The sequence below is a fragment of the Polypterus senegalus genome, unplaced genomic scaffold, assembly GCF_016835505.1.
Source record: "Polypterus senegalus isolate Bchr_013 unplaced genomic scaffold, ASM1683550v1 scaffold_1044, whole genome shotgun sequence".
Classification (NCBI taxonomy): domain Eukaryota; kingdom Metazoa; phylum Chordata; class Cladistia; order Polypteriformes; family Polypteridae; genus Polypterus; species Polypterus senegalus.
This window is the reverse complement of record NW_024384661.1, coordinates 1-21,366: the sequence shown is the minus strand read 5'-3', so window position 1 is coordinate 21,366 and position 21,366 is coordinate 1. Positions and strand designations below refer to the sequence as shown.

The following is a 21,366-nucleotide window of genomic DNA, read 5'->3' as shown; positions in this document are numbered from 1 at the left end:
CGGCAGACAGGAGGCAGGAGGCAAAGCTGCGAAAGAGGAAGGCGACCCTGCGACCCGGAGGCCGAGAGGAAGAAGCCCTCGGCGGGCGCCGCACACGGCAGCAGAGCACCTCGGAAGACCTGCGCCGAGGCCGCGAGTGATCTGGGGCAGCGCTGGGTACACGTTCGAGACTTGAGCCGGTGCTTGCCCTCCCTTTGATGCCACTGTGGGATTGCACGTTAGCAAGGATACGAGGTTGCTGGTTCTTTCTGGAAGATGCCCCTTGTAAAGTTGCAGGCTCCCTGCCTGATGAGCTGGACGAGATCTCTGTCTATCTATCCATCCATCCATCCATCCATCAATCCATCCATCCATGAGGTGGAACGGGTAACAGGGGAGTCTTAAATGGGTGGCAGAGCGAGAGAGCCGACAGAAGGGGATCAGTATGAAGGACAACGACATTCTAATTCAAAAGACATAACTTAAAATTTCAAAAGAATGGCAATTAAAAAAAAAAAAATGAAGACAGACAGGGAAGGAGAAAAAAAAAAAACATAGGGCTGTCGTTTAGAAAAGAGGGCTTCACAGTTGCCTATTTGGGAGAGAAAACGAGCAGCCCTCGCTTACGGCCATACCACTCTGAACACGCCCGATCTCGTCCGATCTCGGAAGCTAAGCAGAGTCGGGCTCGGTTAGTACTTGGATGGGAGACCGCCTGGGAATACCGAGTGCCGTAAGCTTTTGCCTTCTGCCAGCAGGAGTCGCCCTTCGCCTCGTCTTTTTTTCCTCCTTCCACCGTATCAGAAGCTGGGCTTTGGCAGCCGAGTGATCTGGGGCAGCCCTGGGTACACGCTCGAGACTTGAGCCGGTGCTTGCCCTCCTTGATGCCACTGTGGATTGCAGGTGAAAGGACACGAGGCTGCTGGTCCTTCTGGACGATGCCCCTTTGTAAGTTGCAGGCTCCCGCTGAAGAGCTGGACGAGATCTATCTGTCTTCTATCCATCCATCCATCCATGAGGAGGAACGGGAACAGGGGGTCTTAAATGGGTGGCTAGAGCTGAGAGAGCCAAGAAGGGGATCAGCATGAAGGACAACGTACATCAAATTTAAAAGAATGGCAAAAAAAAAAAAAAAAAATGAAGACAAGGGGAAGGAGAGAAAAAAAAAAACATAGGGCTGTCGTTAGAAAAGAGGGCTTCCAAAGTTGAGATGTTTTTTCTCATAAAACAGAGGTTTTCTTGATCATTCCAATTATTTTCTGTTGGGAAAAACTTTCTGTTTATTTGTGTATGCACACCTTGCCTTCCACAATACTTTTTATCACGTTTATTCGGGCCCAATCTTTCTTCCCGACCTCTCTTTTCCCTGACCTCCCAAACACCACCAAGTCTCTATCCAGCTTGATGTCTACTATGTGTCTCTGCCTTACTTCCTTCCATATCCTTGCACTGTGGGCAGTCCCACATTGCATGTCCATACTGACTTATTTTTTTTCTTTTACATCCGTCCCTGGGACATTTAGGCCCTTGTAAATTCTTTCTTTTACTTAAAGCCAGGTTGGTTTCTAGTGCTTCATGGATGCCAGCCAGGCTATATCTGCTACTTGATTATTTGGAAACTTTCCCAAATCTTTCCCATATCAGTTTAGATTCCTCTCTAGATTTCCCAGTAATGTTTACTGGCTTTTCACTTTCCCCTTACTTTTCCACTCAATTCTTTCCACCTCCTCCACAAGTCCTTTCATCCTGCTGAAGCCCACAATCTTTGATACAGTCCATCAACCTCCTGTATAGTTTGGGTAATCTAAACTCATATGGTTTCTTGTTCTGGTTTAAAAGCCCAAACCTTCTTAGATGACCACCCATCATGTACCTGGCTAAACCACGCCTCCCTTTCCCTGCTCTGTAACAAGGATATGTAAACGGCTGTATTTCAATCTTAACAAGATCCTTAAGTCCAGAAAACCTTTCTCCCCTTTCCTTTTTTGTTTCTTTTACTTTCTGTCTTGACCTTCTCATCTGTAGACCTCCCAAAAAATAAAAACATTGTCTTTCGATTTTCCTTAGAATATATTTTGTCCAGAAAAACTGTTGCAGAAAGAGCCTGGGCAAAATTATTGACTTAATTAGCAAAATTTTGCCCTCATATTTAGTCTCCTAGTCCTCCAGAGACTTGTGAGCTTGTATACCTTTCTTTCCATCTCCTTCCAGTCTCTTCTTCCTCCTTCTCTCTCCAAAATGGATCCCTAAATTTTAACCGCCTCTATGTATTTTTCAATGTCGTTTTAAAGTCCTCCTGCCACTTGCCCTAGATGGTAACTATTTCCCCTTATTTAATTGGGCTCTTTTGCTTTTTTGAATTCTGTTCCTAGCAGATATCTGATCATATCCGCTAACTTCCCAATTTTACTTAATGTCATATTAACAACAGTTGCTGTGTGTCTTAAAGTCAACTCCTTCTATATTCGAACCTCTTCCTCCATTTTCATTACCTTCCTTCTTGCCAATTTTTCACATTATGAACCCTATAAGAACACAAAACACTTTCTTATAATTCTTCTTACTATTTTCTTTGGTGGAAAACACATTTGCTAAATACTATAGTTTTGGGATTGTAACTGCCTTCTATCAGCAATATCTTCCCTTCTATTGATAAGTTCGTTAACCTCCAAAATCCTGCTTTTTTTTTTGGTTATCTTTTTTTCCCCATTTCTTTCCACTCCATCCTCTCTGTATTCTTAACCCCAATACTTTCACAACATTTGACAACCTTATTCTTCCTAGTGGTTTTTCCTTCCATTTCCCAACGGATTCCATGAGGAACACAAAGAAAACCAGCGGTACCCAAGGATTCTCCAAGGGCACAGTACCAAAGGAGTCCAGTCTTCATCTCAGGTCACTGGGGAGCATCCATGTCTCACAAACATATAGCAAGAAAGGAAGCACCAGGACTCTAAAGACTTGGCCCTTCGCTCTTTGCAGAGATATTGGAGCACACACCCCTTTCCAGTGACCTCATGAACCACCAAGCTCTCCCATCTGTCTACTGACTTCATAGGAAGAGTCACCAGGACATGAATGTCACGCAAGGTGGAGAAACCACTCAACAAGGTCAACACACCTCCGCAAACAGACACACTGCTGATATCTGTGCCCAAGAGGCATTAAAGGCCTGGCTGTTGGTTTTCATCCAGGACACTCACAAGCCCAGACACTCAGACTCCTCACTCAGTCTCTTGAGCACCCTGATCAGAGCTCCATTGACTCACGACAATCACAGCATCATCAGCAAAGTCAATATTCATGAATCTTTCTTCTCCAACAGATGCCCCCCAGCCGCTGAACCCCATGACCCTGCACAACACCCAGTCCATACAAGCACTGAACAAAGTAGGAGCAAGAACACCCCTGACGAAACCACAGAATCAACTGGGAAAAACAGAGGTTCTGTCTCCACACCACCACAGTACCAGTGAATGGCTGGCCATGATATCCAGCAACTTAGGGGAATCCCACTAAGTCTCCAGGAACTCCCACAGGGAAGTCGAACAACTGAGTCGAATGCTTGTGAAAATCGAAGCACAAGGGCTAAGAAACTTTGCCGAATTCACGTTTGCTCCATGCCACTGTGGGATTGCACGCTAGCAAGGACACGAGGTTGCTGGTCCTTTCTGGACGCATGCCCCTTTGTAAAGTTGCAGGCTCCCCGCCTGAAGAGCTGGACAGATCTATCTGTCTATCTATGTATCCATCCATCCATTCATCCATCCGTCAATGAGGTGGAACGGGTAACAGGGGGTCTTAAATGGGTGGCGTAGAGCAGAGAGCCGCTAGAAGGGGACTCAGCATGAAGGACAACGAATTCTAATTCAAAAGACATTCAAAAATTTCAAAAGAATGGCAAAAAAAAATAATGAAGACAGAAGGGAAGTGAGGAAAAAAAACATACGGCTGTCGTTCAGAAAAGAGGGCTTCCAAAGTTGCATATTTGGGAGAGAGAAGGAGCAGCCCCGTTTACTGGGAATACTGAGTGCTGTAAGCTTTTGCCTTTCTGCCAGCAGGAGTCGCCCTTCACCTGTCTTTTTCTCTCCTTCCACCCGTGTCAGAAGTGGGCTCTTGGCAGCAAGGAAAGCGGCTTAAAATCAGTAAAGAGGCACTAAAAATAATGAATGATTATTTATATTATTATTTTATATGTGTGTGGGGGTCCTAAGATAAATACATACATTGATTAGTTAATTTAAATTAATATTATTTTTATTATAATTTTTCTATTGGGCGGGGGTCCTTAAAATAAATAAATAAATGGACAGACAGACAGATTGATTGATTGATTTTTGGAACTTCTTTATTTATTGCTTAAAGCTCCCAGAGCTGTTGTCTCACAGGCTCCTGCTTCACAATCGCCCAAGCACCACTTCCATAAGTTGAAACGCATGTTTTCAGTCTGTTTTTTGAACCAGGACTATCAGGAGAGCGTAACGCAGTCCCCACTACCAAAATTATGCAGTCGAGTTTCCCTGCATTTGGGGAAATCGAGGGTCAGCACACCCGGAGTGCAATGGATGAGCCTCCCTGGGAGAACCACCTTAGTGATCATGGTATCTCCCCGCCAGGTAAGTATGAGCTGTACAGCCGGCGCGCTCATCCTCCCACTCCTCGGCTTCATCGCCAGGCGGCGGGAGGTTTTCCCAGCACAGTCCTCGGTCCTTCGGCCTCCTTCGGGCTTCTTCGGGATCCTTCGGCTTCTTTGGCCTCGGAGCGCGCATGCGGAGCTAGCTGCTGCCCAGACGCCCGTGTGCACCGTGACTGATGTTGGTTGTAACGACCTCACCACCTTGATTAGACAGGTTTCACTAGCAAACCCCAAGGTGCACCTCGCTCTTATGCAAACCAGCCACCCATCGCTGGAGCTATTGGCTGGAAGAGAAACAGGAGGGGTAGGACGAGGGATGCTGAATGAGAAACAGCCCCCAACAGCAAAGACAGGCGGCAGGCGTAGACAGGAGGCAGGAGGCAAGCTGCAAAGAGGAAGGCGACCCTGCGCCCTGAGACCGAGAGGAAGAAGCCCTCGGGGGCCTGCACACGGCAGCAGAGCACCTGAAGACCTGCGCCGAGGCGCCGAGTGATCTGGGCAGCTGCTAATCACGTTCGAGACTTGAGCCGGTGCTTGCCCTCCCTTTGATGCCACTGTGGGATTGCACGTTAGCAAGGATACGAGGTTGCTGGTTCTTTCTGGAAGATGCCCCCCTTTGTAAAGTTGCAGGCTCCCGTCTGATGAGCTGGACGAGATCTCTCTGTCTGTCTATCTATCTATCCATCCATCCATCCATCCATCAATCCATCCATCCATGAGGTGGAACGGGTAACAGGGGAGTCTTAAATGGGTGGCGAGGCGAAGAGCCGACAGAAGGGATCAGTATGAAGGACAACGCACATTCTAATTCAAAAGACATAACTTAAAATTTCAAAAGAATGGCAATTAAAAAAAAAAAATGAAGACAGACAGGGAAGGAAAAAAAAAAAACATAGGGCTGTCGTTTAGAAAAGAGGGCTTCCACAGTTGCCTATTTGGGGAGAGAAAAACGAGCAGCCCTCGTTTACGGCCATACCACTCTGAACACGCCCGATCTCGTCCGATCTCGGAAGCTAAGCAGAGTCGGGCTCAGTTAGTACTTGGATGGGAGACCGCCTGGGAATACCGAGTGCCGTAAGCTTTTGCCTTTCTGCCAGCAGGAGTCGCCCTTCGCCTCGTCTTTTCTTTTCCTCCTTCCACCCGTATCAGAAGCTGGGCTTTTGGCAGCCGAGTGATCTGGGGCAGCCCTGGGTACACGTTCGAGACTTGAGCCGGTGCTTGCCCTCCCTTTGATGCCACTGTGGGATTGCAGGTTGGAAAGGACACGAGGCTGCTGGTCCTTTCTGGACGATGCCCCCCTTTGTAAAGTTGCAGGCTCCCCGTCTGAAGAGCTGGACGAGATCTATCTGTCTTTCTATCCATCCATCCATCCATGAGGAGGACGGGAACAGGGGGTCTTAAATGGGTGGCGAGAGAGCCGACAGAAGGGGATCAGCATGAAGGACAACGTACATTCAAATTTAAAAGAATGGCAAAAAAAAAAAAAAAGAAGACAGACAGGGGAAGGAGAGAAAAAAAAAAAACATAGGGCTGTCGTTTAGAAAAGAGGGCTTCCAAAGTTGAGATGTTTTTCTCATAAAACAGAGGTTTTCTCTGATCATTCCAATTATTTTCTGTTGGGAAAAAACTTTCTGTTTATTTGTGTATGCACACCTTGCCTTCCACAATACTTCTTTTATCACGTTTATTGGTCCCAATCTTTCTTCCGACCTCTCTTTTCCCTGACCTCCCAAACACCACCAAGTCTCTATCCAGCTTGATGTCTACTATGTGTCTCTGCCTTACTTCCTTCCATATCCTTGCCACTGTGGGCAGTCCCACTTGCATGTCCATACTGACTTATTTTTTTCTTTTACATCCGTCCCTGGGACATTTAGGCCCTTGTAAATTCTTTCTTTTACTTAAAGCCAGGTTGGTTTCTAGTGCTTCATGGGCGGCCAGCCAGGCTATATCTGCTACTTGATTATTTGGAAACTTTCCCCCAAATCTTTCCCATATCAGTTTAGATTCCTCTCTAGATTTCCCAGTAATGTTTACTGGCTTCTCACTTTCCTTACTTTTTCCACTAATTCTTTCCACCTCCTCCACAAGTCCTTTTCATCCTGCTGAAGCCCACAATCTTTGATACAGTCCATCAACCTCCTGTATAGTTTGGGTAATCTAAACTCATATGGTTTCTTGTTCTGGGTTTTATAAAGCCCAAACCTTCTTAGATGACCACCCATCATGTACCTGGCTAAATCCGCTGCCCTCCCTTTCCGCTCTGTAACAAGGATATGTAAACGGCCGTGTATTTCAATCTTAACAAGATCCTTAAGTCCAGAAAACCTTTCTCCCCTTTCCTTTTTTGTTTCTTTACTTTCTGTCTTACGACCTTCTCATCTGTAGACCTCCCAAAAAAATAAAAACATTGTCTTTCGATTTTCCTTAGAATATATTTTGTCCGTAAAAAAACTGTTGCCAGAAAAGAGCCTGGGCAAAATTATTGACTTAATTAGCAAAATTTTGCCCTCATATGTTAGTCTCCTAGTCCTCCAGAGACTTGTGAGCTTGTATAACTTTCTTTCCATCTCCTTCCAGTCTCTTCTTCCCTCCTTCTCCTCTCCAAAATGGATCCCTAATATTTTAACCGCCCTCTATGTATTTTCATGTCGTGCCCTAAAGTCCTCCTGCCACTTGCCCTGCAGATGGCACTCGGATTTCCCCTTATTTAATTGGGCTCTTTTGCTTTTTTGAATTCTGTTCCTAGCAGATATCTGATCATATCCGCTAACTTCCCAATTTTACTTAATGTCATATTAACAACAGTTGCTGTGTGTCTTAAAGTCAACTCCCTTTCTATATTCGGAACCTCTTTCCCTCCATTTTCATTACCTTCCTTCTTGCCAATTTTTCACATTATGAACCCTATAAGAACACAAAACACTTTCTTATAATTCTTCTTACTATTTTCTTTGGTGGAAAAAACACATTTGCTAAATCACGATAGTTTTGGGATTGTAACTGCCTTCATTAGCAATATCTTCCCTTCTATTGATAAGTTCGTTAACCTCCAAAATCCTGCTTTTTTTTTGGTTATCTTTTTCCCCATTTCTTTCCACTCCATCCTCTCTGTATTCTTAACCCAATACTTTCACAACATTTGACAACCTTATTCTTCCTAGTGGTTTTCCTTCCATTTCCCCCAACGGATTCCATGAGGAACACAAAGTAAAACCAGCGGTACCCAAGGATTCTCCGAAGGGGCACAGTACCAAAGGAGTCCAGTCTTCATCTCAGGTCACTGGGGAGCATCCATGTCTCAAACATATAGCAAGAAAGGAAGCACCAGGACTCTAAAGACTTGGCCCTTGTTCTTTTGCAGAGATATTGGGAGCGCGCACACACCCCTTTCCAGTGACCTCATGAACCACCAAGCTCTCCCCATCTGTCTACTGACTTCATAGGAAGAGTCACCAGGGACATAGATGTCACTGCCAAGGTAAGTAAACCACTCAACAAGGTCAACACACTCTCCGCAAACAGACACACTGCTGATATCTGTGCCCAAGAGGTCATTAAAGGCCTGGCTGTTGGTTTCATCCAGGACACTCACAAGCCCAGACACTCAGACTCCTCACTCAGTCTCTTGAGCCACCTGATCAGAGCCTCCATTGACTCCACGACAATCACAGCATCATCAGCAAAGTCAATATTCATGAATCTTTCTTCTCCAACAGATGCCCCACAGCCGCTGAACCCCATGACCCTGCACAACACCCAGTCCATACAAGCACTGAACAAAGTAGGAGCAAGAACACACCCCTGACGAACCACAGAATCAACTGGGAAAACACAGAGGTTCTGTCTCCACACCACTCACAGTACCAGTGTACGGGCTGGCCATGATATCCAGCAACTTCAGGGGGAATCCCACTAAGTCTCAGGAACTCCCACAGGGAAGCTCGAACAACTGGTCAATGCTTTGTGGAAAATCGACAAAGGCTGCTAAGAAACTTTGCCGATATTCACGTTTGCGCTCCATGCCACTGTGGGATTGCACGTTAGCAAGGACACGAGGTTGCTGGTCCTTTCTGGACGATGCCCCCCTTTGTAAAGTTGCAGGCCCCGTCTGAAGAGCTGGACGAGATCTATCTGTCTATCTATGTATCCATCCATCCATCCATCCATCCATGAGGTGGAACGGGTAACAGGGGGGTCTTAAATGGGTGGCAGAGCAGAGAGCCGACAGAAGGGATCAGCATGAAGGACAACGTGACATTCTAATTCAAAAGACATTCCGAAAAATTTCAAAGAATGGCAAAAAAAAAATGAAGACAGACAGGGAAGGGAAAAAAAAAAAAAAAACATACTGGTTGTCGTTCAGAAAAGAGGGCTTCAAAGTTGCATATTTGGGGAGAGAAAAAGGAGCAGCCCTCGTTTACTGGGAATACCGAGTGCTGTAAGCTTTTGCCTTTCTGCCAGCAGGAGTCGCCCTTCACCTCGTCTTTTTCTTTTCCTCCTTCCACCCGTGTCAGAAGCTGGGCTCTTGGCAGCAAGGAAAGCGCTTAAAATCAGTAAAGAGGCACTAAAAATAATGAATGGTTATTTATATTATTATTTTATTATGTGGGGGGGTCCTTAAGATAAATAAATACATTGATTAGTTAATTTAAATTAATATTATTTTTATTATCATTTTTCTAGGGGCGGGGTCCTTAAAATAAATAAATAAATGGACAGACAGACAGATTGATTGATTGATTTTGGAACTTCTTATTTATTGCTTAAAGCTCCCAGAGCCGTTGTCTCACGGCTCCTGCTTCACAATCGCTAAGCACCACTTCCATAAGTTGAAACGCATGTTTTCAGTCTGTTTTTGAACCAGGACTATCAGGGAGAGCCGAACGCGAGTCCCCACTACCACAAATTATGCAGTCGAGTTTCCGCATTTGGGAAATCGCGGGGTCAACACCCGGAGTGCAATGGATGAGCCTCGCCCTGGGAGAACCACCTTAGTGATCATGGTATCTCCCTGCCAGGTAAGTATGAGTTGTACAGCCCGGCGCTCATCCTCCCACTTCCTCGGCTTCATCGCCTCGGCGGCGGAGGTTTTCCCCAGCACAGTCCTCGGTCCTTGGCTCCTGCGGCTTCTCGGGATCCTCGGGCTTCTTTGGCCTCGGGAGCGCGCATGCGCGGAGCTAGCTGCTGCCCAGACGCCCGTGTGCACCGTGACCGGATGTTGGGGTTGCACCGACCTCACCACCTTGATTAGACAGGTTTCACTAGCAACCCCAAGGTGCACCTCGCTCTTATGCAAACCAGCCACCCATCGCTGGAGCTTATTGGCTGGAAGAGAAACAGGAGGGGTAGGACTGGGCGGGATGCTGAATGAGAAACAGCCGCCCAACAGCAAAGACAGGCCGGCAGACGGGAGGCAGGAGGCAAAGCTGCGAAGAGGAAGGCGACCCTGCGCTCCGGAGACCGAGAGGAAGAAGCCCTCGGCGTGGCGCCTGCACACGGCAGCAGAGCACCTCGGAAGACCTGCGCCGAGGCCGCCGAGTGATCTGGGGCAGCGCTGGGTACACGTTCGAGACTTGAGCCGGTGCTTGCCCTCCCTTTGATGCCACTGTGGGATTGCACGTTAGCAAGGATACGAGGTTGCTGGTTCTTTCTGGAAGATGCCCCCCTTTGTAAAGTTGCAGGCTCCCGTCTGATGAGCTGGACGAGATCTCTCTGTCTATCTATCCATCCATCCATCCATCCATCAATCATATCCATCCATGAGGAGGAACGGGGAACAGGGGGTCTTAAATGGGTGGCGAGCAGAGAGCCACAGAAGGGATCAGCATGAAGGACAACGTACATTCTTCAAAAGAATGGCAAAAAAAAAAAAAAATGAAGACAGACAGGGGAAGGAGAGAAAAAAAAAAACATAGGGCTGTCGTTTAGAAAGAGGGCTTCCACAGTTGCCTATTTGGGGAGAGAAAAACGAGCAGCCCTCGTTTACGGCCATACCACTCTGAACACGCCCGATCTCGTCCGATCTCGGAAGCTAAGCAGAGTCGGGCTCGTTAGTACTTGGATGGGAGACCGCCTGGGAATACCGAGTGCCGTAAGCTTTTGCCTTTCTGCCAGCAGGAGTCAGCCCTTCGCCTCGCCTTTTCCTCCCTTCCACCGTATCAGAAGCTGGGCTTTTGGCGGCAGAGTGATCTGGGGCAGCCCTGGAGCACTGCCTTCGAGACTTGAGGTGCTTGCCCTCCCTTTGTCACCACTGTGGGATTGCAGGTTGGAAAGGACACGAAGCTGCTGGTCCTTCTGGACGATGCCCCCTTTGTAAAGTTGCAGGCTCCCCGTCTGAAGAGCTGGACGCAGGATCTATCTGTCTTTCTATCCATCCATCCATCCATGAGGGAGGAGCAGGGAACAGGGGGTCTTAAATGGGTGGCGCAGAGCGAGAGAGCCGACAGAAGGGATCAGCATGAAGGACAGCGTGTTCAGAATTTAAAAGAATGGCAAAAAAAATGAAGACAGAGTGGGGAAGGAGAGAAAAAAAAAACATAGGGCTGTCGTTTTGAAAAGAGGGCTTCCAAAGTTGAGATGTTTTTTCTCATAAAACGAGAGGTTTTCTCTGATCATTCCAATTATTTTCTGTTGGGAAAAAACTTTCTGTTTATTTGTGTATGCACACCTTGCCTTCCACAATACTTCTTTTATCACGTTTATTAGGTCCCAATCTTTCTTCCCGACCTCTCTTTTCCCTGACCTCCCAAACACCACCAAGTCTCTATCCAGCTTGATGTCTACTATGTGTCTCTGCCTTACTTCCTTCCATATCCTTGCCACTGTGGGGCAGTCCCACATTGCATGTCCATACTGACTTATTTTTTTTTTCTTTTACATCCGTCCCTGGGACATTTAGGCCCTTGTAAATTCTTTCTTTTACTTAAAGCCAGGTTGGTTTCTAGTGCTTCATGGAGTGCCAGCCAGCCTATATCTGCTACTTGATTATTTGGAAACTTTCCCCCAAATCTTTCCCATATCAGTTTAGATTCCTCTCTAGATTTCCCAGTAATGTTTACTGGCTTTTCACCTTTCCTTACTTTTCCACTAATTCTTTCCACCTCCTCCACAAGTCCTTTTCATCCTGCTGAAGCCCACAATCTTTGATACAGTCCATCAACCTCCTGTATAGTTTGGGTAATCTAAACTCATATGGTTTCTTGTTCTGGGTTTTATAAAGCCCAAACCTTCTTAGATGACCACCCATCATGTACCTGGCTAAATCCGCTGCCCTCCCTTTCCCGCTCTGTAACAAGGATATGTAAACGGCCGTGTATTTCAATCTTAACAAGATCCTTAAGTCCAGAAAACCTTTCTCCCCCTTTCCTTTTTTGTTTCTTTACTTTCTGTCTTGCGACCTTCTCATATCTGTAGACCTCCCAAAAAAATAAAAACATTGTCTTTCGATTTTCCTTAGAATATATTTTTTCCGTAAAAAAACTGTTGCCAGAAAAAAGAGCCTGGGCAAAATACTATTGGCTTAATTAGCAAAATTTTGCCCTCATATGTTAGTCTCCTAGTCCTCCAGAGACTTGTGAGCTTGTATATACTTTCTTTCCATCTCCTTCCAGTCTCTTCTTCCCTCCTTCTCCTCTCCAAAATGGATCCCTAATATTTTAACCGCCTCTATGTATTTTCATGTCAGTTTAAAGTCCTCCTGCCACTTGCCCTGCAGATGGCACTCGGATTTCCTTATTTTTGGGCTCTTTTGTTTTTTGAATTCTGTTCTGAGATATCTGATCATACCCTCTTCCCAATTTTACAATGTCATATTAACAACGTTCTGTGTGTCTTAAATTTCCCCCCTTTCTATATTGAACCTCTTTCCCTCCTTTTTCATTACCTTCCTTCTTCCCAATTTTTTTCACTTATAAACCCTAAAGAACACAAAACACTTTTTATAATTCTTTTACTATTTTCTTTGGTAAAAAAACCTTTTGCTTTTACGTTTTTTGGGATTGTAATTTTCCTTCACACAATATCCCTTCTATTGATAAGTTGTTAACCTCAAAATCCTCTTTTTTTTTTTTTATCTTTTTCCCCTTTTCTTTCCCTCCACCCTCTCTGTATTCTTAACCCCAATACTTTCACAACATTTGACAACCTTATTTTTCCCTAGTGGTTTTCCTTCCTTTTCCCCCAACGGTTCCAAGGGGAAAAAAAATAAAAAGCGGTCCCAAGGATTCTCGAAGGGCACAGTACCAAAATATCTTTCCGGGTCCTGGGGCATCCATGTCTCACAAACATATAGCAAAAAGGGGCACCAGGATTTAAAGACTTGGCCCCGTTCTTTTCAAAGATATTGGGGGCCCCCAACCCCTTTCCAGTGACCTCATAAACCCACCAAGCTCCCCCCATCTGTCTACTGATTTTGGGGGGAAAAGGTCCCCAGGGACATGTTCACTCCCAAGGAATAAACCACTCAACAAGGTCAACACACTCTCCAAACAGACACACTGCTGATATCTGTGCCCAGAGGTCATTAAAGGCCTGGTGTTGGTTTCATCAGGAACTCCGAGCACTCAGCTCCTCACTCAGTCTCTTGAGCACCCTGACCCAGGCCTCCATTGACTCCCGACAATCACAGCATCATCGCAAAGTCAATATTCTAAATTTTTCCTCCAACAGATCCCCCACACCCGCTAAACCCCCCTGCCCCTGCACCCCCCAGTCCAACAACCCACTGAAAAAAGTAGGAAGAACCCCCCCTGCGAACCACAGAATCAACGGGGAAAAAACACAGAGGTTCTGTCTCCCCCCTCACAGTACCATTTGCGGGCGGCCATGATACCCGCAACTTCGGGGGAACCCCACTAAGTCTCAAAATACGGGAAGCTGGCCTGGGTGAATGTTTTGGTCGACAAGGCTGCTGAAACTTTCCCGATTTTCCCTTTTTCCCCTCCATGCCACTGGGGGTTTTTCCCGTTAGAAAAACGGGTTGTGGGTCCTTTCGGCGCCCCCTTTGAAAGTTCAGGCCCCCGTCAAAAGAGCTGGGCGAATCTATCTGTCTATCTATGTATCCACCCATCCATCCATCCATCCTAGAGGTGGGCGGGTAACAGAGGGTCTTAAAGGGGGAGGAGGCGACAAAAGGGGGATAAACAAAGGACCATTCTAATTAAAAAAGACTTTAAAAAATTTTTCAAAAGGAAAAAAAAAATAAGACAGACGGGGAAGGGAAAAAAAAAAAAAAACACGGCTTGTTCAAAAAAGGGGGCCCAAAGTTGCATATTTGGGGAGGGGAGCGCCTCGTTTACGGGTCCGGGTGCTGAAGCTTTGCCTTTCTGCCAGCAGATGCCCTTCACCTCGTCTTTTTCTTTTCCTCCTTCCCCGTGTCAGAAGCTGGGCTCTTGGCAGAAAGGGGAAAGGCAAAATCAGTAAAGGGCCAAAAATAATAATGAATTTATTTTTTATTTTATTATTTGGGGGGGGTCCTTGGTAAATAATACATTGATTAGTTAATTTAAATTAAAATTATTTTTATTATTTTTCTAGGGGGGGGCCCCTTAAAAAAAATAAAAAATGGACAGACAGACAGATTATTGTTGTTTTGGAACTTCTTTATTTATTGCTTAAACTCCCAGAGCCGTTGTCTCACAGGCTCCGCCCCTCCTTGCACCCTTTATTAAAACATTTTTTCAGTCTTTTTTTTAAACCCCGGACTATAGGGGAGGCGGGCGCAGTCCCCCACACCAAAAAGCAGTGGGTTTCCCTTTGGGGAAATCCGGGGGTCAACACCCCGGTGCAATGGATGACCCTCCCCCTGGGAGAACCACCTTAGTGATCGGGTTTCCCCCCTGCCAGGTAAGTATGGTTGACAGCCCGGCGCTCATCCTCCCTTCCTCGGTTTCTCGCTCGGCGGGGGGGTTTTTCCCCCCCGGCCCTCGGTCCCCCGGGGCCTCCCCCCGGGTTTTTGGGATCCCGGGCTCTTTGGCCTCGGGGGCGCGCATGCGCGGGACTCGCCCCCAGACGCCCGTTGCCGTACCCGGTGGGGGTTGCCCACCCACCCCCCTTTGATTGACGGTTTCACTGCAACCCCCAAGGGCACCTCGCTCTTATCAAACCACCTCGCGGGCTTTTGGCTGGAAGAGAAACAGGAGGGGGGACGGGGGATGGAAAGAAAACAGCCGCCCAACAGCAAAAGGGGCAGGCGGAGGGCGGCGGGCAGGGGCGGGGGCAGAAGCTCGAAAGGGGGGCGACCCTGCGCTCCGGGAAGAGGGAAGAAACCCTGGGTGGGGGTGCCCGGCACGGCACCCTCGGAAGACCCGCCGAGGCCGCCATTTTGGGGCGCGCTGGGGACGTTGGCTTGGGCTTTTGCCCTCCCGTAAATGGGGATTACAAAGGATCGGGTTGCTGGTTCTTTTTTTGGAAACCCCCCTTTTTAAAGGGTTCAGGCTCCCCTCGTGGCTGGGAGATCTCTCTTTTTCTATCCATCCATCATCCCTCATAAAACCATCCCCGGGGTGGGCGGTAACGAAATCTTAAAAGGGTGGAGGGCGAGGGCGAGGGGTCATTGAAGGCAACGCATTCAATTCAAAAAAACAAAAAAAATTTCAAAAAAATGGAAAAAAAAAAAAAAATGAGGGAAAACAGGGGGGGAAAAAAAAAAAAAACCAAAACTGTCGTTTGAAAAAAGGCTTCCCAGTTCATTTGGGGAGAAAACGACAGCCCTGTTTTGAACCCTCTGCCGCCCGATCTGTAAAATAAGCAAAGAAATCGGGTCGGTTATCTTGGATGGGAGGCCTGGGTCCAGTGCCCTGTTTTGCCTTTCGCCAGCGGATGCCCTTCGCCTCGTCCTTTTCCCCTCCCCTTCCCCCTATCAGAAGCTGGGCTTTTTGGGGGGATGATCTGGGGGCCTGGGTACGTTGGACTTGAGCGGTGCGCCTCCATGCCACTGTGGGTTTTTGGGTTGGAAGGACAGGGCTGCTGGTTTTTTTTGGCGACCCCCCTTTGAGTTCAGGCTCCCGTTTAAAGGGGTGGCGGGTTTTCGTCTTTCATCATCCATCCCTCCATGAGGAGGCAGGGAACAGGGGGTCTTAAAGGGGGGAGCAGAGAGCACAGGGGGATCAGCATGAAGGGGGCCTCACAAATTTAAAAATGGAAAAAAAAAAAAAAAAGAAGACAGACAGGGGGAAGGGAGAAAAAAAAAAACATTTTGAGAAAGGGGCTTCAAAGTTGAGATGTTTTTTTTCATAAAGCGAGAGGTTTTCTCTGATCATTCAATTATTTTCTGTTGGGAAAAAAATTTTTGTTTATTTGTGTACACACCCCCTTCACAATACTTCTTTTTTCCGTTTATTGGTAATCTTTCTTCCGACCTCTCTTTTCCCCACCTCCCAAACACCGAAGTCTCTATCCAGCTTGATGTCTCTATGTGTCTCTGCCTTACTTCCTCCCTATCCCTTGCCCCTGTGGGGGGTCCCCCGCTGTCCATACTGACTTATTTTTTTTTTTTTCGTCCTGGGACATTTAGGCCCTTTAAATTCTTTCTTTTACTTAAAAAACCCGGTTGGGTTTTTAGTGCTTCATGGGACCAGCCAGGCTATATCTCTATTTATTATTTGGAAAAATTTCCCCCAAAACTTAATCAGTTTAGATTCCCTCTAGATTTCCCCCGAATGTTTTCGCTTCTCCTTTCCACTTTTTTCCCCTAAATTTTTTCCACCTCCTCCACAAATCCTTTTTACTCTGAAGCCCAAAACTTTGATACAGTCCATAACCTTTATGTTTGGGTAATCTAAACTCAAAGGTTTCTTGTTCTGGGTTTTTAAAGCCCCAAAACCTTTTAAGACCACCATCATTCCTGGCTAAATCGCTGCCCTCCTTTCGCTCTGTAACAAGGATATTAAACGGCCTGTATTTCAATCAACAAAATCCTTAAGTCCAGAAAACCTTTTCCCCCCTTTCCCTTTTTTTTTCTTTACTTTCTGTCTTGGGCCTTCCATTTTAGACCTCCCAAAAAAAAAAACGTCTTTTTGATTTTCCTTGAATATATTTTGTCCGTAAAAAAAATGTTGCCAGAAAAAAAGGGCCCGGGGAAAAATTTTTGATTAATTAAAAAATTTTCCCTCTATTTTGTCTCCTAGTCCTCCGAGACTTTTAGCTTTTAAAAACTTTCTTTCCATCTCCTTCCAGTCTCTTCTTCCCTCCTTCTCCTCTCCAAAATGGATCCCTAATATTTAACACGCCCCTCTATGTATTTTCATGTCGTACCCAAAGTCCTCCTGCCACTTGCCCTGCAGATGGCACTCAGTTTCCTTATTTAATTGGGCTCTTTTGCTTTTTGAATTCTGTTCCTAGCAGATATCTGATCATATCCGCTTAACCCAATTTACTTAATGTCATATTAACAACAGTTGCTGTGTGTCTTAAAGTCAACTCCTTTCTATATTGAACCTCTTTCCCTCCATTTTCATTACCTTCCTTCTTGCCAATTTTTCACATTATGAACCCTATAAGAACACAAAACACTTTCTTATAATTCTTCTTACTATTTTCTTTGGTGGAAAAAACACATTTGCTAAATACGATAGTTTTGGGATTGTAACTGCCTTCATCAGCAATATCTTCCCTTCTATTGATAAGTTGTTAACCTCCAAAATCCTGCTTTTTTTTTTTTTGGTTATCTTTTTCCCCATTTCTTTCCACTCCATCCCTCTGTATTCTTAACCCCAAAACTTTCACAACATTTGACAACCTTATTCTTCCTAGTGGTTTTCCTTCCATTTCCCCAACAGTTCCATGAGGAACACAAAAGTAAAACCAGCGTACCCAAGGATTCTCCGAAGGGCACAGTACCAAAAGGAGTCCAGTCTTCATCTCAGGTCACTGGGAGCATCCATGTCTCACAAACATATAGCAGAAAGGAAGCACCAGGACTCTAAAGACTTGGCCCTTCGTTCTTTTGCAGAGATATTGGGGCGCACACACCTTTCAGTGACCTCATGAACCACCAAGCTCTCCCCATCTGTCTACTGACTTCATAGGAAGAGTCACCAGGGACATGAATGTCACTGCCAAGGTAAGTAAACCACTCAACAAGGTCAACACACTCTCCGCAAACAGACACACTGCTGATATCCTGTGCCCAAGAGGTCATTAAAGGCCTGGCTGTTGGTTTTCATCAGGACACTCACAAGCCAGACACTCAGACTCCTCACTCAGTCTCTTGAGCACCCTGATCAGAGCCTCCATTGACTCCACGACAATCACAGCATCATCAGCAAAGTCAATATTCATGAATCTTTCTTCTCCAACAGATGCCCCCGCTGAACCCCATGACCTGCACAACACCCAGTCCATAGCTAAGCACTGAACAAAGTAGGAGCAAGAACACACCCCTGACGAACCACAGAATCAACTGGGAAAAACACAGAGGTTCTGTCTCCACACCCACCACAGTACCAGTGTACGGGCTGGCCATGATATCCAGCAACTTGGGGAATCCCACTAAGTCTCAGGAACTCCCACGGGAAGCTCGAGACAACTGAGTCGAATGCTTTGTGAAATCGACAAAGGCTGCTAAGAAACTTTGCCGATATTCACGTTTACGCTCCATGCCACTGTGGGATTGCCGTTAGCAAGGACACGAGGTTGCTGGTCCTTTCTGGACGATGCCCCCTTTGTGAAGTTGCAGGCTCCCGTCTGAAGAGCTGGGCGAGATCTATCCTGTCTATCTATGTATCCATCCATCCATCCATCCATCCGTCCATGAGGTGGAACGGGTAACAGAAGTCTTAAATGGGTGGCGAGGCGAAGAGCGACAGAAGGGATCAGCATGAAGGACAACGTACATTCTAATTCAAAGACATTCGAAAAATTTCAAAGAATGGCAAAAAAAAAAATGAAGACAGACAGGGAAGGGAAAAAAAAAAACATCATGGCTGTCGTTCAGAAAGAGGGCTTCCAAAGTTGCATTTGGGGAGAGAAAAAGGAGCAGCCCTCGTTTACTGGGAATACCGAGTGCTGTAAGCTTTTGCCTTTCTGCCAGCAGGAGTCGCCCTTCACCTCGTCTTTTTCTTTCCTCCTTCCACCCGTGTCAGAAGCTGGGCTCTTGGCAGCAAGGAAAGCTGACTTAAAATCAGTAAAGAGGCACTAAAAATAATGAATGATTATTTATATTATTATTTTATTATGTGTGGGGGGTCCTAAGATAAATACATACATTGATTAGTTAATTTAAATTAATATTATTTTTATTATAATTTTTCTATTAGCAGGGGTCCTTAAAATAAATAAATAAATGGACAGACAGACAGATTGATTGATTGATTTTGGAACTTCTTTATTTATTGCTTAAAGCTCCCAGAGCGTTGTCTCACAGGCTCCTGCTTCACGTCGCCTAAGCACCACTTCCATAAGTTGAAGCGCATGTTTTCAGTCTGTTTTTGAACCAGGACTATCAGGGAAGCCGAGCATGATCCCCACTACAAATTATGCAGTCGAGGTTTCCGCATTTGGGGAAATCGCGGGTCACACACCGGAGTGCAATGGATGAGCCTCGCCCTGGGAGAACCACCTTAGTGATCAATGGTATCTGCCCTGCCAGGTAAGTATGAGTTGTACAGCCCGGCGCTCATCCTCCCACTTCCTCGGCTTCATCGCTCGGCGGAGGTTTTCCCAGCACAGTCCTCGGTCCTTGGCCTCCTGCGGCTTCCGGGATCGCCGGGCTTCTTTGGCCTCGGGAGGGCCATCCTTGTGGGCAGCTGCTGCCCAGGCGCCCGTGTGCACCGTGACCGGATATTGGGTTGCACCGACCTCACCACCTGATTAGACAGGTTTCACTAGCAACCCCAAGGGTGCACCTCGCTCTTATGCAAACCAGCCACCCATCGCTGGAGCTTATTGGCTGGAAGAGAAACAGGAGGGTAGGACTGGGCGGGATGCTGAATGAGAAACAGCCGCTCCAACAGCAAAGACAGGCGGCGGGCGGCAGACAGGAGAGCAGGAGGCAAAGCTGCGAAGAGAAGGCGACCCTGCGTCCGGAGACCGAGAGGAAGAAGCCCTCGGCGTGGGCTGCCACGGCAGCAGAGCCCCCTGGGAAGACCTGCGCCGAGGCCGCCGAGTGATCTGGGGCAGCGCTGGGTACACGTTCGAGACTTGAGCCGGTGCTTGCCCCCCCTTGATGCCACTGTGGGATTGCACGTTAGCAAGGATACGAGGTTGCTGGTTCTTTCTGGAAGATGCCCCTTTGTAAGTTGCAGGCTCCCGTCTGATGAGCTGGACGAGATCTCTCTGTCTATCTATCCATCCATCCATCCATCATCAATCCATCCATCCATGAGGTGGAACGGGTAACAGGGAGTCTTAAATGGGTGGCGGGGCGAAGAGCCGACAAAAGGGATCAGTATGAAGGACAACGCACATTCTAATTCAAAAGACATAACTAAAATTTAAAAAGAATGGCAATTAAAAAAAAAAATGAAGACAGACAGGGAAGGAAAAAAAAAAAAACATAGGGCTGTCGTTTAGAAAAGAGGGCTTCACAGTTGCCTATTTGGGGAGAGAAAACAGAGCAGCCCTCGTTTCGGCCATACCACTCTGAACACGCCCGATCTCGTCCGATCTCGGAAGCTAAGCAGAGTCGGCTCGGTTGAATACTTGGATGGGAGACCGCCTGGGAATACCGAGTGCCGTAGCTTTTGCCTTTCTGCCAGCAGGTACGCCCTTCGCCTCGTCTTTTCTTTCCTCCTTCCACCCGTATCAGAAGCTGGGCTTTTGGCAGCCGAGTGATCTGGGGCAGCCCTGGGTACCGTTGAGACTTGAGCCGGTGCTTGCCCTCCCTTTGATGCCACTGTGGGATTGCAGGTTGGAAAGGACACGAGGCTGCTGGTCCTTTCTGGACGATGCCCCCTTTGTAAAGTTGCAGGCTCCCGTCTGAAGAGCTGGGACGAGATCTATCTGTCTTTCTTATCCATCCATCCATCCATGAGGAGGAAGCGGGAACAGGGGTCTTAAATGGGTGGCGAGGCGGAGAGCCGACAGAGGGATCAGCATGAAGGACAACGTACATTCAAATTTAAAAGAATGGCAAAAAAAAAATGAAGACAGAAAGGGGAAGGAGAAAAAAAAAAAACAAAAAAAAAAAACAGCGCTGTCGTTTAGAAAAAAGGGCTTCCCAAAATTGAGATGTTTTTTCTCATAAAACGAGAGGTTTTCTCTGATCATTCCAATTATTTTCTGTTGGGAAAACTTTCTGTTTATTTGTGTATGCACACCTTGCCTTCCACAATACTTCTTTTATCACGTTTATTCGGTCCCAATCTTTCTTCCCGACCTCTCTTTTCCCTGACCTCCCAAACACCACCAAGTCTCTATCAGCTTGATGTCTACTATGTGTCTCTGCCTTACTTCCTTCCATATCCTTGCCACTGTGGGGCAGTCCCATTGCATGTCCATACTGACTTATTTTTTCTTTTACATCCGTCCCTGGGACATTTAGGCCCTTGTAATTCTTTCTTTTACTTAAAGCCAGGGGTTTGGGTTTTTAGTGCTTCATGTGCCAGCCAGGCTATATCTGCCTTGATTATTTGGAAACTTTCCCAAATCTTTCCCATATCAGTTTAGATTCCTCTCTAGATTTCCCAGTAATGTTTACTGGCTTCTCACTTCCTTACTTTTTCCACTAATTCTTTCCACCTCCTCCACAAGTCCTTTTCATCCTTGAAGCTCACAATCTTGTACAGTCCATCACCCAAGGGTTCTCAAAA

At 46.6% G+C, this 21,366-nt stretch overlaps 5 non-coding genes and 3 pseudogenes across 5 annotated transcripts; 4 read left to right on the top strand and 4 right to left on the bottom strand.

Annotated features, from left to right (window-relative positions):
- Positions 1–600: 600 nt before the first annotated feature.
- Positions 601–719, top strand: LOC120522054. Its single transcript, XR_005632271.1, has one exon. It is a non-coding gene; the product is annotated as a 5S ribosomal RNA (ribosomal RNA).
- A 3,727-nt stretch (positions 720–4,446) lies between these two features.
- On the bottom strand, positions 4,447–4,603 carry LOC120522064. The gene has a single exon (XR_005632280.1). It is a non-coding gene; the product is annotated as a U1 spliceosomal RNA (small nuclear RNA).
- Positions 4,604–5,577: 974 nt separating this feature from the next.
- Positions 5,578–5,696, top strand: LOC120522071. The gene has a single exon (XR_005632282.1). It is a non-coding gene; the product is annotated as a 5S ribosomal RNA (ribosomal RNA).
- Positions 5,697–9,488: 3,792 nt separating this feature from the next.
- Positions 9,489–9,644, bottom strand: LOC120522062. Its single transcript, XR_005632278.1, has one exon. It is a non-coding gene; the product is annotated as a U1 spliceosomal RNA (small nuclear RNA).
- A 954-nt stretch (positions 9,645–10,598) lies between these two features.
- LOC120522055 lies at positions 10,599–10,716 on the top strand. Its single transcript, XR_005632272.1, has one exon. It is a non-coding gene; the product is annotated as a 5S ribosomal RNA (ribosomal RNA).
- Positions 10,717–14,321: 3,605 nt separating this feature from the next.
- Positions 14,322–14,469, bottom strand: LOC120522068 (annotated as a pseudogene).
- Positions 14,470–19,059: 4,590 nt separating this feature from the next.
- LOC120522065 lies at positions 19,060–19,213 on the bottom strand (annotated as a pseudogene).
- A 966-nt stretch (positions 19,214–20,179) lies between these two features.
- Positions 20,180–20,298, top strand: LOC120522057 (annotated as a pseudogene).
- The last annotated feature ends 1,068 nt before the right edge of the window (positions 20,299–21,366 follow it).